We start from the raw sequence: 14,923 nt of genomic DNA, 5'->3' as shown, positions 1-14,923 counted from the left end.
CAGTTTTTTTTTAAATTAATAGACTTAATTTTTTTAGAGCAGTTTCAGGCTCACAGCAGAATTGAGCAGAAAATACAGAGTTCGCACATAGCCCTCCCCACCCACACATATATCCTCCCCTGCCCTCAGCATCCCTCATCAGTGTGGCGTATTTGGTACAATCAGTGAACCAACATGGACACACTGTTATCAACCAAAGTCCATAGTTTACATTAGGTTCACTCTTGCTGTTGTACATTCTACGGGCTTTGACAAATGCGCAGTGACATGTAGCCACCACTGCAGTGTCATACAGAATAATTTCATTGCCCCAAAAATCCCCTGTGCTCCATCTGTTCATCCCTCCCTCCCTCCCTCCCTCCCTCTCCCCAAACCCCTGGGAACCACGATCTTTTTATTGTCTCTGTAGCTGTGCCAGTGGGTTTGTTTTTCTAACTAAAGGGAAGCCCAGCTGCCCGCACCACACGAAGCAAATAACTGGGGCGCTCAGATCCGATGGCTTTGTGACTTTAGTAACAAGAATGTTATGCGACATACTTAAGACTGCCTCGGTTGTGGACTCCCTCGGCATCACAGTTCAGTTTTCCCCGGACAGGCGGGTAGTACTTTTATCACAAGCACGTGCTGTGTCACACGCCCGTCAGAGATGTGCCTACGCGAGGTTAGGCTGCCCAGGACAGAGGCAGAACTCGACGAGCGAAGAGCTGACCTACCAGCCGTACTGAAGCTGGACGTGGTCAGAGTGGGATAAAAGCAATGTGTCAACTGCAGCAAAATGAGATCCCCCCAAGGGAGCCACAGCTAGGCTAGAAGTGGAATAAAATGACATTTTGTCTTTTTTGGTAAATTTATGGGGACAGACACCTTAGAGTCACCCTCTGGAGCTCACACTTCATGGCATGAAGAATGTCCACTGCATGAATGAAAAGAAGTAGATTTTAAGGGACCTGTGAGATTTGATAAGTGGGACAGGGAAAAGAGTGTGCAGGAAGGAAGGAGGCAGTGGGAGGGCGGGGGGGAGCATGCAGGGGGAGGCGGAGCAGAGGTGTGGAGGGGACGGGGGTAAGGGCGGAGGAGGGGAGGAGAGTGAGTCGGGAGCCCAGCGGGAGTAGAGAGTCGTGGGACAGGGACCTAGGAGCCCGACGGCAAAGGCTGCTGGGTGAAGAATTAAGAGACCATGGGCAAGCAGTGAGAAACCACACAGAAACGACGCGATCAGAGAAAGTTCCGGGAAGACTGCTGGGGTGAGGACACAAAGCGCAGCTCAAAGGGGAGCATATCCTGGAAGCGAGGAGACCGACTAGGAAACCTCCCGCAGCAGCGCAGAGCTTCGTTTCTGGACATTCAGAAGTGAGGGCCGGAGTCACAGTCGCTCGGATGCATTCTACCAAATTGTAAGATTCGCTCCGGGAGATTGCTGATTAATTCCCAACTATACGTATAAGCCTTTAAATGAAATGAGGTTCGGTCGTTCAGGTGTTTTTGTAGTAGTGTCAGTTCAGATTTAATTGCTCACTGTATGCATAGTCGGAGTTTGGGCAAAGGCGCAGAACGCTAAAACCTCAGGGCCAGTGACTCACAGGTATCGCACCGCCATCCGTTGGCTGTCTTCGCAAAAGCCCCGTCTGCTCTTGGGGGTCTGTGTGTGCCTGCTACGACGGAGGCCACTGCCAGGTGGGTAACAGTGAGCCGTCTCCCTGACACCTGTGACGGACTTGCTCCCTCGCCCCGGAGAGCAGCCACTGAAGCCTCCTTCTCGGCAGGAACAGCGGTAGGCCCGACGCCACCATTCACCACCGCTATGCCCCTAGTCTCGTGAAGTTTTGGGGCACTGTTAAAATTGGAATGCCTAGCCCTTGGAGATATGATTAAGTAAGGCAATATATGTTCGATCCCGCCAGTGTAAGTGTTCAGGTGTTATAACTACTGTTCCTTGAACCCCTTTATGTTGCGGACACTTTACTCGATTCTTTGCAAAAAGAATTTCCTTTAACGGTCACAAAAAACTGACAGAGTATTAACTCTCTTCTGAGATATCCAGACTGATCCTCCCACTGGAAATACCAAAAATGCTGGGTAAAACATATGTTTAAAGTCTTCTGAAAGCTCCTAAAATCTGCTATGGCAGTAAAAATTTAGCAGGCCAAAAATCTAAGTGCAAGCAGACTTCTAGCTATGGAGAAGTGGAAAGGTAGGCATTCTCTGTCCAAAAAAAGCAGCTATGAAGCCAGACAAATTTGTCAAAAAACATGCATTTCAGATCTCTGGACATCAGCCAAAGACAAGAAACTGAGAAGAGCTTAACTTCTCAAACTGCTGCACTGGACGCAAGCCTCAGACAGTCTGGGACATTCTGCTCCCCAGCCCAGTTCATCCTGCGCAGCGTCCTGCCAGGGAGGCTAGTCTGCAGGCTGGCAGCTTGGTTGGCTGAAGGGGGCTGCCATGTTTGGGAGTGGAGCGTGGAAAACCGACACTCACAGTGGCAAACGGGAAAGCCTGCAGCCTTCCTAGCTCGATCTTTTAGTGGTGGTTGGGACAGCAGCAGATAAGAAAACTAGCCAGAAACTTAACAGGGATCAGCCAGGGAAGCCCTGGAGCAAGAGCAGATTCGAAAGGTCAGAAGGAAGAATCAGTGAACTGGACATGGGTCAACTGAAAATATGTAATCTGAAGAACAGAGGGAGAGAACTGAAGGAAAGGAGCAGAGCCTCAGGGACACTGGAGTAACAGCAAGCCGACAAATACAGGCATAATGGGAATCCTGGAAGGAGAAGAGGGAAAGGGCCAGGAGTTTCTTTTCAAATAAATAATGGTGAAGAACTCTCACACTTGACAGAAAAACATTAGTCTACAAATCCAAGAAGCTCATCAAACCCCAAGTAAGATAAATTCACAGAGATCCTCACCCAAGCACATCACGGACAAACTGCTGAAAGAAAGAAAATTCTTAAAAGCAGCAAGAAAAAAATATCATCATACAGAAGCGAGCAACTATACACTCAGCTGGTGACCCACAGAAACAGTGGGGCAAAAAGTGCTGCAGGAAGAAACTCAGCCAAGATTCCGTGTTCAGCAAAACTGTCCTTTGAAACAAAGACATTTCCTGATAAAGACTGGGATAATTGTGACTAGCAGACTTACAAGAAATACTAAGGAAATACTAAAGAAATACGAAAAATCCTCCATCTAAAAAGGAAATATCAGGCAACTTGAATCCACAGGAAGAAATGAAGAGAAAGAAGAGCACTGAAAATGCTAAATGTAGGAAAATATAAAATGCCGTATGTTTTTCTTTTTTCTTCTCTTAATTTCTTAAGGGATACAAGAGCATATAAATGAATAATTATGGAACTATATTGTTGGGTTTATTACACATGTAGATACAGTATATATAACGATATGAGAAAGTAGAGGGGAGGAAATTGAGATTATGAGGGAACAAATGTGCTGTAATTTAATGAAATTAGCCAGTATTCACCTGAAGTAGATTGTGATAAAGTACCATTCATACTGGAATTTCTAGAGAAACTACTAAGAAAAAATTTTAAATAGTTTGAAAATCAAAAGAATTAAAATGGTACACTTGAAAATGTTAAACACAGAAGTCAGCAAAGGAGGAACAGAGAAACAAAGAAGATATGGAATGGAAACAAATAGCAAGACACAGATGTAAATCCAACCATATCAAAAATTATATTAAAAGGGAATAGACCAACATTTCTATCAAAAGGCTGAGATTTTTCAGACTGGATGAGAAAGTAGGACCAAGTATATGCTGTTTGTAAGAGACACACTTTATATTCAGGTACACAGATAGGTTGAAAGTTTTAAAATTTTATAGAAAGTGATATACCATGTAAATAGTGACTCTAAGAGAACTGAAGGTGCTATATCAGACAAAACAGACTTTAAGACAAGAACTACTACTACAAAGAGAAATTTTATAATAATAAAATGGTCAATACAGCAGGAACATAAATCACTTATAAATGTATCACACCCAACAACAGAGACCTAAAATACATTAGGCAAAAACTGAATGAGAGATAGATGACCACCACTGGACATCTCTATCCCACTATCAATAATCGATAAAATAACCAGACTGAAAATCAGCAGTTATAGAAATCTTGAATAGCATTATTAACCAACTTTACCCACCTGATATTTATAGTATACACATATAAACAACAGTAAAATACACAAGCTTTTCAGATGCATATAGAACATTCTCCAGGTTAAATCATTTGCTAGGCCATTAAACAAGTCTCCATAAATTTTAAAAATAGAAGTTATTCAAAGCATTTTTTTTACTACAACAGGATTAAATTATAAGTCAATAACAGGAACAAATTTTTAGGCAATCCTCAAATATACGGAAATTAAACAACACTCTTCTAGATAACCTTTGGGTCAAAAAAAATCACAAAGGAAATAAAATATTTTGAACTGAATGAAAACTACAGATCACTATCCCTCATGACCATATATATTCAAAAATTCTTAAGAAACAGTGACCAAACCAAGTCTAACAACATAAAAATGACTATATACCATCCAAAAAATCCTTAAGAAACAATAAACAGACTGAATCCAGCAACATCAAACATTAATATATACCATGACCAAATTCCTTTATCCCAGGAATGCAGGAATGCAAGGTTGGTTTAATATCAAAAACTCAATTAATATAATACACATATTAATAAAGAACAAAAACCAAATGATCACTTCATAGATGTACAAAAAGCATTTGACAAAACCCAACCCCAATTTATGATAAAAATTCTCAATGAATTAGGAATAGAAGGGAACTTCCTCAACTTGTTAAAAGGTATCTATGAAAAGCCCGCAGCTAACATGATACTTAGTGATGAAAGACAAATCTTTCTTCCTAAGAGCAGGAACAACAGACAGATGTCTGTTCTTGCTACTCCTGTTAACATTGAAACAGAGGTTCTAGCCAGTGCAACAAGGCGATAAAAAGAAACTAAGCCATACAGACTGGAAAGAAAGAATTTAATAGTATGTATTCACAAATCATGTAATCCTATGTGTAGAAAATCCTAAGGAAGCTACAAGAAAGAAAGAGGGGGGAGGGGGAGGGGAAGAGGAAGGGAGGATGGAAAGAAGAGAAAGAGAAAGAAAGAAACAAAGAAAAGAAGGAAAAAGAAAAGAAAGAAAAGAAAGGAAAGAAAGGAAGAGACTAGAGCTAATAACTAATTTTAGACAAAGTCATAGGATACAAAATCAGTATATAAAAATTAATTGTATTTCTATGTGCTAGCAATAAACATTCCAAAAATAAAACTGAGAAAATAATTCATTCCCCAAATGCTCAGTATTGCTAATTATTAGAGAAAAGCAAATCAAAACTCAATGAGGAATCACCTCACACCAGTCAGAATGGTATCATTCAAAAGTCCACAAACAATAAATGCTGGAGACGGTGTGGAGAACAGGGAACGTTCCTACACTGTTGGTGGGAATGTAGTTTGGTGTAGCCATTATGGAAAATAGTATGGAGATACTTTAAAAAACTGAAAATAGACTTACCCTATGATCCAGCAATCCCACCCCAGTGTTCATACAGCACTATTTACAACAGCCAAGACATGGAAGCAACCTAAATGTCCATCGACAGATGACTGGATAAATAAGCTGTGGTATATATATACAATGGAATACTACTCAGCCACAAAAAAGAGTAAAATAATGCCATTTGCAGCAACATGGATGGACCTGGAGATCATCATTCTAAGTGAAGTAAGCCAGAAAAAGAAAGAAAAATACCATATGATATCACTTAATATATATAGAATCTTTTAAAATGACTCGAATTAACTTATTTACAAAACAGAGATGGACTCAGAGACATAGAAAACAAACTTATGGTTAACCAGGGGGAAAGGGGATGGGGAGGGATAAATTGGCAGGTTGGGATTAGCAGATATGCACTACTAGATGTAAGACAGATAAACTGCAAGGTCCTACTGTAGAGCACAAGGAACTATATTCAGTATCTTGTAATAATCTATAATGGAAAAGAGTATGAAAAGAAATATGTATACAAACATATATGACTGAATCACTATGCTGTATACCAGAAATTAGCACAACGTTGTAAAGTGACTATACTTCAATTTAAAAAAAAGAAAAAGGAACTAAAGGGTACTCAGATGTAAACTTAAATGTGCGAAAAAGAAGGTGAAAGAAGCAACTTTTGTTATTTTAGTAACAAGCCCCTTTCCACCACACCTGAGTTTATGTTAAAGAGGTGATTTTTGGAAAGCCCCTAAGGAAGGGCGCTGGGTGCCAGGGGAGGTTTGGAATTTCCAGCTCCACCCCCTGACCCCCAGGAAGGGAGAGGAGCTGGAGGTTGGTTAATCACCAGAGACTGATGATTTGATCACTCATGCCTGCGTAAAGGCAGAAAACCCCTGATCGGAGGGGTCTGGAGAGCGTCCCGGTTGGCAAACCCAGGGAGCTGCTGGGAGGGAGGTGCTGCCAGGGAGGCACAGAACCTATGGTGCCCCTCCCCTAAACCTTGCCCTGTTCCTGAGTTGTATCCCTTTATAATAAACTGGTGATCTAGTCAGCAAAAAAAAAAAAAAAAAAAAAGGAAAAAGGAAATAATCCATTCCTAGTAAGATCAAAATGAATAAGATGTGTATGAACAAATTCAGCCCCAAAAGTGTGAGAGTCATGCACAGAAAACTACAAAAGACTCCCAAGAGAATCAAAGATGATACAAATAGAGATGTATTCCCTGCTTATGGATTTGAAGACTCAGTATTGTTAAGACACCAATCTTCCCCAAATCGACCTATAGATTCAACACAACCCTTATACCATCCCAGTACTGTTTCTAAAGTTGACAAGCTGGTCCTAGAACTAAGTGTAAATGCTGCGAACCTAGAATAGTCAAAACAATTTTGAAGAAGAAGGAAGTTTGAGGACTTATTTAGCCCATTTTAAAAACCCAGAGCTGCAGAAATCGAGGTATGGTGGTACTGGCCTAAGGACAAGCATGTATATCGATGGAACAGAAGTTAGAGTTCAGAAATAAATGTTCACATTTTTACTCAGTTGATCTTTGACAATGGTGTCGAGGAAGTTCAGTGGGGAAAGATGAACTTTTCAACAAATGTGCCAAGACAATTAGATATTTCTATGTAAACCAGTTAGTTTCACCCACTACCTTACACCATAGCAAAAAAAGGAACAACGCTGTATCGTGCACTTAAAATTTTGTCAAGAGGGTAGATCTCATGTTAAGTTTTTCTATGGCAATGAAATACTATTTTAAAAAATTAAAATTACAAAGTATGCTATTGATCCAAGAATGATGTAAAGGGGTGGGGAAAACACATTGAGAAGAGAAAACGTGATATAGAAAGTCAGAATTATTCTATTGGAGGAAGTGGGGAAGGAGCGGGTAGCAGGAGCCTGGGCTAACGGGGAGAAGAAACATCACGAGACGTGAGCGGAAGCAGTTACCAGGAATGAGTGGAAATGAGGAAAGTTCTCAGAACTGAAGGGAGAAATAACGCAGTGGAAAGTAAGGCTTTTCAAGTAACAGATGAAATTCAGTTGAGTAACACTGGTTTCCGACAGACTGACAACTTCCACTGGAGAGATGGTAGCGCCTCATCACACTGTAATTTGGTTCAGCAAATACCGCTGGGCCTGTGACGTGTCAGACCCCGGGCTGGACGCTGAGGGCCCAGACACGAGACACACACGCTGTGCCCAGGAGATGCTCACAACCCAGGACGAGCTATAGACAGATAACTGTGCGTGTGTTAAGTGCATGCCTGTGGGAGCACAGTGGATGTCGGCTCACTCACTGCAAAGGCAGGAATTAGTCAAATGAAGAAAAGGGAGAAAGATACACTTGGCACCGGGAACAATGTAAGTGCAAACATGGCAGAGAAATATTCGGCTGAGTTACTTTAATGTTTCAATATCTCACTTCACAAGTGAATCGTGATGCAGCCTGTTTCTCAGTTAAATGCAGGAATGGTTAGCTGGTCAGAGACCTTTTCACTGGGCCAAGCGGGCTGACAGTATGCAGGACTGTGGGCAGGAGTCTGTCTGGGGCTAGTGCTGTTACAAAGTGGGAGGTGTGTTGTCAGCCATAGAAGTGAGGCTGGCGTTCGCTGCAGGGCAGAGGAGTCAGCAGAAGGGCTGCCTGCCGCTCTTCAGGGGGAGCCCCGTCTGACGGACTGTTCCAGGGCCTGTTCACTGAAGCGGGTTAGTGAATCAGCTGGTTGATCAGGCTGGAAACCAGCTCTGGTTGGCTTGTGACCATGGCTGTAGTACAAAGCGTCTTCTTCCAGGCGTGTGGGCCTTTTACAGACCCTCGCTCTCCCCTTCCGGCCTTCGACCGGCCAGAGCAGTAGGAGAGGCCACCAGGGCGGTCCAGATGCCCTCCACGGGTGTCGGGTCTTCTTGAAGACAGGATTTTATCCGTGGGCCCGATGTTCAGTTTGCGTGTTGACCCACAGGAGTTCATCCTGCTTTTGCCATTTGTTGGAACACTTGCTAGGACAGCGGCCACGCGGATTTAAGGCTCCGGACAGTCGAGCTGCGCAGTGCACAGGTGTGCTGCCGCGCCACGGGTGGGGCCGAAGGGCTCTCCCAGGCACGGTCTAGGCGCCTCCAGGTCCGACCGTGAGAAAAGCCTCAGCAGCTGCCTGAGTGCTGGTCTCCTTGAGAGTCAGCCTGGCTTTTCTTCTTGCGTGGACGGCGGCTGCTCTGCCTGACCCGCGGGGTTAACCCAGGCGCAGACGGAGGCGTCAGCGGCGGCGCAGGCTCCACTCGGTCAGCAGTAGAACATCCAAGCCTGCGCTAATTTCCACAACTACTTGCGCAAAGGAATTTTAACTGGTTGGTTCATTATTTTCTACATCAGCCAAGGTTGGGGACAAGTTTTTGAGGCTCCCATGAGGTGAAGGCATCTGTGGGTGGTATTCTGGCCTCAGGATTTGACACCACCAGTGTTGGTCTTACCCCTCCAGACCCTTTGTTGGTGGACGCAGCCCTGGAGGGTACTGGAGAGGCAGACTTGCCTGGTCTAACCAGCAGACTGACAGAACAGCTGGTCCCAGTCCTGGACCGGCCTCCGGCCCCCCAGAGCCTGGCTCCCACGTGGGGAAGAAGAACCTAGGGGCCACATCAGAGATGTGATGGAGCTGCAGGTCGACTGTCTCTAAGGGCTCACGGTAAAACGCCACTATTACATCTCAGGAAGGTTTCCATTCCCTTGTCTCAGTGCGAGGACATTTTTCTCTTTTTTGCATTATGTCACTATTGGTAACATGAGTGTAACCTGTCTCTGTATGATACTGGATTTATGGCAAACTAGCAAGGGTGTTATTAGTCAGATGTCGGATGGTTTTTCCTGGAAGTCTATGAATTTCCTTCTTCACGTAAAAATACAGACAAGGATATGCTTGGACAGTTTGCTTAGTGACTCCGTTGTTCATGCAGTTACATCGGTATTTTACCAGCTTCACCACTCTATGACTGGCTCTTCTGTGGGAGAATTCCTGGAAAACCTAAAATAATTTAACTAGTCTCTATGAGCCTTATGAGTAAATGATATCCTTATTAAAAACCGAGGTGTTTGAAACAGACTGATTTCCATTTTGACTTTTCTCTGAGGGCTTTCTGAGGCAGCCTGTTCTCGGGAAGAGCAGGAGAGAGGGTCTGTGTCTTAACACCAGAACCCTGTGAAACCCTCAGGGGGAGACAGAATGGAAAGGCGCTGCTTAAGGCCATGCGTTATAAGATGCTTCATTTTTTAAGAAAAATCTTTTGTCATTTGTACCACGAGAGCTCACTCCAAGACACAGTTAAGCTACTTTAATCCAGAATACATTCTAATGTTCTAAAAAGTTGTTCTTTAAAAAGGCAGTCCAAAAATTTTAGGTTAATATATCCTATTGCTATGAGAAAATGTTAACTCCTTGTCCTCAAGGCTTTCAATCCTCCTTTTACAAATAATGAAGTAGAAAACGAATTACATGCAGAGTCTTAAAGGTAAAGTTTTGAGAAACATAGACCCTTCTGGGCTTCACCTCATTAAAACCTTATTGTGACTTCTTGGTGATGCTCTGTTATAAAACCTGATTTAAATAGGACACCAGGGGTTCTGATTGAAAAAAGTTTTGTGAGACAAACTAACAAGCATTTTAGATCTCACAGTATTAGTTATGCTTTTGAATATATTATGCTTGCTTCTGAAATGACAATGTGCAGTCATAAATACACTTTGCATCCCCATCAAGTGTTTTTAAAAAGTCAAACTGAATTCAGTCACTTTAGCTCGATGGGTCAGGCGAAGTCAAACACTGAAGTGAGCACCAGAGTTTATTTGTGGAAACGCTGAGACCTTTCACTGACTGCCCCGGGCCTCTGCAGCTTCACCCTCCAGGCCCCTTCCCTCCCCACCGCGCCTCCACTCCAGCCTCAGGGTCACCCGGAGCACCTCCCCCTCCCCTCTGCTGTGACCGCCTCCCACTGCCGGCCTGGCTCGGCCTCAGGCACCGTCTCCCCGCCTGCTGCTCCGCCCTGCCCGTTGCCCTCCCACTTCCCACACTGGCGAGGGCAGAGACCCCGCCTCATTCACGGCTGTGTCCCTCCTACAGGCCAGCCCAGGGCCTCCCTGTGTGATAGAGGCTCACAGCCCTCAGTTTACTGAACTTTTTCTATCCTGTCTTCCATCAGGCAAAAAGCCTCAAACCTCACCAGTTACAGGTGCTGGGAGAACTGTTTAAAGGAGGGACCTCCCAGCAGTCGGGTGTCGCTCCCCCAGCAGACCCCCTGTGCCCGCTCAGCGGGCCGAGGGCCACTGAGGGTGACGAAGGGGGTCACGCGGAAGGTTCCAGTTACCGCAGTAAGCGCACCGCAGAGATCACCGTAGAGGTGAACTATTTTACAACGTAAGAGGACCAAGTTTCACTGTGGCTAAGACTCTGCCTTTTCCTTTTGATAAAATTCTAAGCAGTTTTTTAAATGTAAGTGTTTCTCAAGTTACCCAGGTTGTTCACTAAAATGGCCGATTCCTGGCCCTCATCCTCGGCAAATTCTGAGCTGGCAGGTGTGACCTGGGACCCCGGAATCTGACTTTTGGGGAGCACCAGGCAGCTGGGGTGTGAATCACCACAGGGCTGCACTTGGAGGAAGGCAGGTACTGGGAGGAAAGAAGAGGTGAGATGGTGCTAACGGAGGCTTCATATGCTCGAAATGCTCGGCACAGGCACACACGCTGGGCTGGGATGTGATGGATGAGGCAGGGTGTCCCTGGACAGCACGTGTGCTCCAGGACGACAGGGCGGTCACTGGTCAGAGCACTGGCGTCCACGGGTCATCAGAGCAGGTGGTCAGGCACGTTCTGACCTCACTCCACGAGCGTCCGGGGCGTAGGTTCACACTTGTGGAGGTCATGCGGAACAAGGGACCAAGTGTGCTTTCACAGTGGCCAGAGGTCACACGGGGTGGCCTCCTGTCTCCTTTATTCTGACTTGGATGCAGATTCAGCAGCTGAAGTGGCTTTGAACTACTGCCAATGGCTCAGCGTGTTTCTGCTGTCAGGGCATGGAATGCGGGATTTTAAGCTCGATTATCTGGCCCCCTCGATGGGGAACCCAGGAATAAGTCTTCTAAGAGACCAAAGTTTGCCTGTGGCTCCCAAGTCACAACTTAGTCTTAATTTTTATCATTGACATCCTGCAAATTCACAGAGTTGGCAGTTCCACATTTCATCACGACACTTAGTGAGAAATTGCACTCTATCGGATGTATACTTACAATGCTGTATTATAATGGTGTCATGTTTGCCTTTGATTTCCCAGTCGCCGTCTTACGGCCAAAAGAAATCTTAACCTTGTTCTTCCCAACATCTGATACGAACGTGAATGGACATCCGAAGTACGCTTACAGAGTGCTTAAAATTAACCAGGAGTTTCAAGTAGCTTTGATGCTGAAATCAGAGAAAGTTCAGAAGCGACTACAGTGTGAAAGGCCGAGTGGACAGAGATGACAGTTTTGTTGCGAGCAGGTGAGACATGTGTTAGGAGGAGCTGCCTGGGCCTCTGACTTGCTGTTTACGTTCCAGAAACGCACAAGGTTACACAGCCGACGCACTGAGCAACGACGCACTCTGTGCTTTGCTTTTATGAAAAGAGGTAAATTGCTAAAAGCCACACCAACAGCAGGAACTTGTTCAACGGAACAAACCTCAGGCACGTCCCGGGCGGTCTGTGTCTGCAGCGTGCCGTGAAGACACACGTGCTGCCGCTCCGGAGTCCGCAGGAACCGCTGCAGAACCACCTCTTCAGCTCACTGACACCGGGAATAATGTAGCATGTGTTTTAAAACATCAGAAAGAGTTGAAGTGGAAAATGTTTGATGCTTTGAAGAGGAAAATATCAATTATTCAAAAATCCTGTCATTTTGAGTAAAATATATTATCTTCAGTTAGTTTATCCTGATTCACATATGTGATCTTTTTTTAAATGACTCCTTTCCTTTACCAGCTCTTGGGTTAATGTGGAAATGACCACAAATGGTCACTTCCTGTAAATTATTTTACTTACACACAAGATAAATACGCCAGACTTATTTTTCTATCGTAGTTGTTCAACAGACATTGTCAAGCCTCCCTGGAGGAAAGGCACTGTGCCTGGCACCTCGGGGAACAGGACGACGCACACTTTGCCTGCAAGGACTTAGATCTCGCGTGTCTACATTTTCGAGCTGCGGAACAGATCTGATTAATGGTCCTTTGTCGGGCCACCTCAGGCGTGGCCTGTGTCCTGTCAGGGTAGGTCCGGCGCGACCTCCAGGGCGTTAGTGGCTGTCTGGGCAGTGGGCCTGGGGGAGCGGGAGCCCACACGACCTCCCTGCGGCGTCCGTCCTTAGAAGAGGATGCTTATGGTCTGGCAGGAAGCGCGTTTGCAGCTCTTTGGACTCAGGGCCCCGTCTGGAGATCTAGTCACCGCTCTTCCCTCTGACGGAAGAGCGTAAGAGGGAGCAGGATACCCAGGCCGAGGGTGAGGAGCTGCTCCACTCTGTCTGGGCCGCCCGCGCCGGGCGGGGAGCGCGGGGCACGCGCATGTGCGTCGGACACTGCTCTGCCCCCCGGCGGCTTCCAGCCTGGCCCGCGGGCGGCACGTAAAGGCGAACAGGAGCAGCGCGCCCACCGGGCTCCTGGTTTCCGTTCAGGGGACAGCGCGAGAGCAAGGGAGCCGAGGGAGGGCACGGCCACGGGCCGGCACGCGAGGCTTTCTCGAGGGGCGACGGGGCGGAGCCTTGACAGAGGAGCGGGAGTTTGCCCAGTTGAGGGGAGGCCAGCCGGGCAGAGGCCCAGCGACAAACCCCACGGCCGGGGGCTGTCGTGGCTGGGCGGGGCAAGGAAGGAGGCAGGTCGTCAGGGTTTGGGCAGACCCGAGACATCCGAGCAGGGCCCGAGGACGAGACGTAGAGGGGCCGCGTCAGGGAGGACAGAGTGACAACGCTCGTCCAGGCTGCAGCCATGGGCCGAGCTTGCTTCCACCCGCTGTCCCAGGCTCTCCCCGTGCCCCCACTTGTGGGCCTGGGCTCTGGACCTGCCGGCACCCGCGGGACAGGCTGGGAGGGAGGGACAGGGGAGGAAGGAGGAAAGGACGGCCCGTTGCTTGAAAGAAGTGACAGGTGAGGCCCAACGCTGAGTAGGGAAAGGAGGCCCGGGGTGACTCGGGACCAGCTGCCGGTGGGACAGCAAGTCTGTAACTGATGCTTTTTTGACACCCAAGGCTCAGTGCCAGGACTTTCTATTCAGCTGTCTGCGTTTCCACTGGGAAATTGTAAGACATTCCAAACACACGATTTTCCCTCCGAGATCAAGCAAAGTCCAGCTCTGACAAACGGAGTTCGGCCTTCCCTTCCAGCTCTTTTATTTCATTTTCCAGTAATCTGTTTGGAGGAGCAAACAAAACGGGGACAGACGATTGTTGTCTTAGCCTGGAGAAAACAGACTGGCAAAGGCAGGGGAGGCTGGCAAGTGAAGGGCCTGGGCCCCGCCAGCCCCGTTCTGGGAGCCCAGCACGCAGCCCGGCCTTGAACTACCCGGCACTTTGTAACAGGCGGGGAGCCTGTTTCCCACCCTGCCCGAAGGACGTTTTTCTGGAAACACTCCAGACAGAGCTCCGGTTAGACTAGGAACAGACAAGAAGTAGGTTCACGTTTCCCCGGCTTCAGGCTCCACATCCGGAGCCCCGCCCGAGCGCAGGGGGAGACCCGGGAGCCGGCGACCGGTCGGGAAGGAGTTGCGAGCATCACACCGGCTGTTCCACGCCTGAGTCAGAAAGCCCCCCAACCCAGCTGCCAGTGGGGGTGGGGGTGCAAATCCTTTTCTATCTTTTCTGCCGTCACCCGCCCGACAGCTCCTCCTCCTCTGGTTCAGCGTGTAGGGGATCCTTGCTCCCCTCGAAGGCGGAGGGAGGCTCCACTCACTTCTCAGCCCTTTGGCCTCTGGCTGTCTCTATCCAACCTCAGAGACACTCGAGCCTGCAGTCAGTAATCCTCCAATCGCAGAGCAAAGGACTAAACTGACAGTAAGCAAACGTAACGGCCAGCTCAGGAGACACGGCTTTACTCACACGGCCCACCAGGACATCACCCAGCACCCACCCCGTGCTGCCCATGTTGTTTCCGTGGAGCAGAGGAGGAGGAGTACAAGGAGGTTCCCATCGTGGGACTTGGGGACAGGACACAGCAGACGTCAGAGCCTCCTCACCCTCCTCCTCCTTTACGCAGTCACCTAATAATTTATCTGCAACAATTTATGAAATTGGAATTATTATCCAAAACTTACAGATGAGAGAATTGAGACAGAGAAATTACATTGACCAAAGTGGGCCATCGAGGAAGTGGT

At 47.0% G+C, this 14,923-nt stretch overlaps 1 protein-coding gene across 1 annotated transcript in view; it reads left to right on the top strand.

Annotated features, from left to right (window-relative positions):
* The window catches only part of KBTBD12 (kelch repeat and BTB domain containing 12), a 47,485-nt gene that overhangs the window by 15,750 nt on the left and 16,812 nt on the right, over positions 1-14,923 (top strand). The gene's annotated exons all lie outside the window — the stretch shown is intronic.

Source organism: Vicugna pacos, chromosome 17 (assembly GCF_048564905.1).
Source record: "Vicugna pacos chromosome 17, VicPac4, whole genome shotgun sequence".
Taxonomy (NCBI): Eukaryota; Metazoa; Chordata; class Mammalia; order Artiodactyla; family Camelidae; genus Vicugna; species Vicugna pacos.
This window is presented reverse-complemented; position numbering and strand designations above follow the sequence as displayed.